Source organism: Trichomycterus rosablanca, chromosome 14, assembly GCF_030014385.1.
Source record: "Trichomycterus rosablanca isolate fTriRos1 chromosome 14, fTriRos1.hap1, whole genome shotgun sequence".
Lineage (NCBI taxonomy): Eukaryota > Metazoa > Chordata > Actinopteri > Siluriformes > Trichomycteridae > Trichomycterus > Trichomycterus rosablanca.
This window is the reverse complement of record NC_086001.1, coordinates 15172351-15175468: the sequence shown is the minus strand read 5'-3', so window position 1 is coordinate 15175468 and position 3118 is coordinate 15172351. Positions and strand designations below refer to the sequence as shown.

The 3118-nt window shown below is 33.0% G+C and overlaps 1 long non-coding RNA gene across 1 annotated transcript; it reads right to left on the bottom strand.

Annotated features, from left to right (window-relative positions):
* Positions 1-854: 854 nt before the first annotated feature.
* On the bottom strand, positions 855-2797 carry LOC134326931 (uncharacterized). The gene is made up of 4 exons (XR_010014646.1): positions 2752-2797; positions 1923-1965; positions 1616-1664; positions 855-1458 (listed from the first exon to the last, which is right to left on the bottom strand). It is a non-coding gene; the product is annotated as an uncharacterized LOC134326931 (long non-coding RNA).
* Positions 2798-3118: the final 321 nt, after the last annotated feature.

Here is a 3118-nt window from a genome sequence, read left to right as displayed (position 1 = left end):
TATGCAAAAAACAAAACATAAAAAAAACTTTAATCTCTGTACTGTATATTGTCTCTACTACTTAATGATATTGCATTATGTACACTGTAAAAAAAAATAGCGTAAAAAAACGGTATTTTTCTGGCAGCAGGGGCGCCAGAGAATGCCTGTAAAAAAATGGAAAAATACTGTAAAATTTAAAACGGAGATAAACTGTTAAAAAACGGTAATTATATTTACCATAATTAACATCTATCACTGTAATTTTACAGGAAATTGTCCTATATTTTCATGAAATCTTCTATTTTTAACATATATTGTTAGAACAGTGTCATACACCTCTAAAAAAACAGAATAATTCTCTTTATAAATGATAAAGAAAAGTTTAAGTACATATATATACTACTGTTATCACAAGAAATTAGCATATAAAACAAAAAAAAAAACATGTAATTTTACTTAGCAAAAGCCCAATTTTAAATTAACTGTCAGAGGTATTGCAAAAATTATCTGTTAAATTGTCTTTTTTTATTATTCAAATACATTAATAAACTGTCAAAATAAAAGCATTTTTCCCTAAAACATGTTACCTGTAGTTTTAAATTGTTTTTCTTCATTTAAAAATATAAGCTCAAAAAAATTAGAAGTAGATTAAGATTTGTCTGCATAACACTTTAAAATACTGTGAAATTTTGCAGCTCTTACATGTTATATAGAACTTTAGAACATATACAGAACTTGCAGTATGAAAATGCAGTATATAAATAACTTTTGTTAAATTCAGCATCAAAATGGATCAAAATCCACCACAGTTCAGCTATTTTTGACCCAAATAATTTTCACACAAATGAACAGTAAGTGTAGAAACAACGAGGTAATGTTATATATTTAATGTTATGGCTGATCAGTGTAAGAATCAGACGTCTTTAACACAATACAGCATACAATACAATACAATAAGTGCAATCAGAATTCATTTAAATGGAAAATGTTTAACAAAGCACCATACAGTTAAGTGAAATGTCTACAAAACATGAAACACGTATAAATCTGAATTATGTACAAAACACAGTACCAACATTGAAGTTTTCAGAAAGTGCAACCACAGTGGGATTCGATAAACAGTACATCACAAGTGTAATACTCAGTATGGACTCTCACTGAACAGCTTGGTATTTAGTAATTGAGCTTCATGACAGTTTGTTAGCATCTAGTCAAAGCATCTAGCATCAAAAGTGTATCTGAATGTAGGAGGGTAACAAGTTATAAATCATAAGGTTATAAATATATAAGGCATAAATCAGCCCGAACTGCAAAGGCAAGGAACACACTGCCCAAGTCTTTTAGAACCACACCACCTTCTAATACCACTCCAGTATTGGCAGGGGGGTCCATGGCTTCAGCTCCCTCAACTCTAGTCACACAGATCCCCAGAACAGTCTCCTCAATCCCCCGTTCAGTTGCAGCCATATCACCATCCTACAATGGAACAGAGGATGAAAAAATCACTTTCTTGAACTTAACAGTACACAAATATCCATTTAGGACTTAACATATCTCACTTTAACCTTTATTTTAACTCAGACGTAAAAGATGGGGTGGTTGCTGTAACAACTCAGAGGAAACTTGTGCTTACCTTCACCCTCCTAGTGCTGATGGTATTGCGTGATTGGGGGAATCCTAAACTGTAGATGAAATTGGATACTTTTAAAATTATATATAAATAAAAAACTACTAAAGAAAACTAAAGGAAATCAAAATCAGCAAGACAAATATTTACAAAGAAATTACCAGCTTAAATAAAAAAAAGTAAAAGAACCAAACAGGATAAATAATAAGAATTTCCACATTTTTTCTTCTTCACTTAATCTAAACTGAACTCAGTGTTCAGTCAAAAGTAGCTCAATATTCAAATTAGCATAAAATGTAGAAAAAAAAATTACCAGTAAAAGGTCAGTCCAACTGCAAATACACATTTCCAACCATCTGTAAACAGAAGATACAAAACATCAATTGTTTTGTTGTAAATAACTAAAATATTATTTCTATAGTAAAGACTTTAACATTACAAATTAACTGATTATCCAACACTGTTCGCATGTGTGTGCTTTCGAGGATAACAGTCACAAAACTCAGGTTTCTAATGATAGTAACGTTACAGAATCACTTTGTTTTAGTTTGTGAATAACATGAGCGCCAAACGAAAAGCATGCGGTTCCCCTCAGGCTCGAGCTGCCTGCTCACATCTTAGCTAGCTAGGTTGTGTCCATGTCTTTTAATGCACTGGCACCACAAATATTACACATCTTTTTATTTTTTACCTTCTTCTAATATACTTCCGCAACGAAGTAATTTCAGCCATTTTTACTTTTCGGGAAAGAACCTTACTGCCACAAGTTGAGAATACTGGCTGTTGAACTTGACTAGCTTAGCACTAGCTAGCACCACAGCAGTGCAACGTTATCACACACAGCGCAGCCGGACTTAATATACAGTCAGCCAGCGGCAATCTATTAAAATCTGCCTCAAGACTTCAATATGATTCACAGAAACCCTGGAAAGACGTTAATAAATAAATCACTATAAGCAGATCCGCAGTTAGCGTTAGCACGCGCGAATTAGCGTTAGCATTTTTAAACAAATAAAGATTGCGCAACAATAAAACTTTAATATTATTCAACTAAAGAGCTATATTAAACAATATAATAAAATAAACATCATGATTAGCATGCAATAAGACATAAAACAAGATTTTGTAAAGCTTCACATTACCTGAGACGCCATTGAAACACAATGTGCCTTCACGATGTATTGCGTAACCCCCGGTGCGTCATATCCGGTTTCACCTGGTAAACTTATTGCATTAAGTAGTTCCAGGGAAATAAAGCAACTAAGTTGAGTCTTCCACAAAACATCAAATATTATGAATGGTTCATTTATTTGAGTTAAATAAACACAATGCAGTCATGTTTAAATCTAAAATGTAATTGATTTGTGTCACACCAGCACATATTCTTTATGCAAAACCAACAGGCACCCAAAACCCTTTTTTTTTGAGTGTGTACCTGGTAGGTTAGAGCATCATTTTATATCTGTGGTGCTCTGGTGGGAATGTGCACCCAACATGTTGCACAGATGG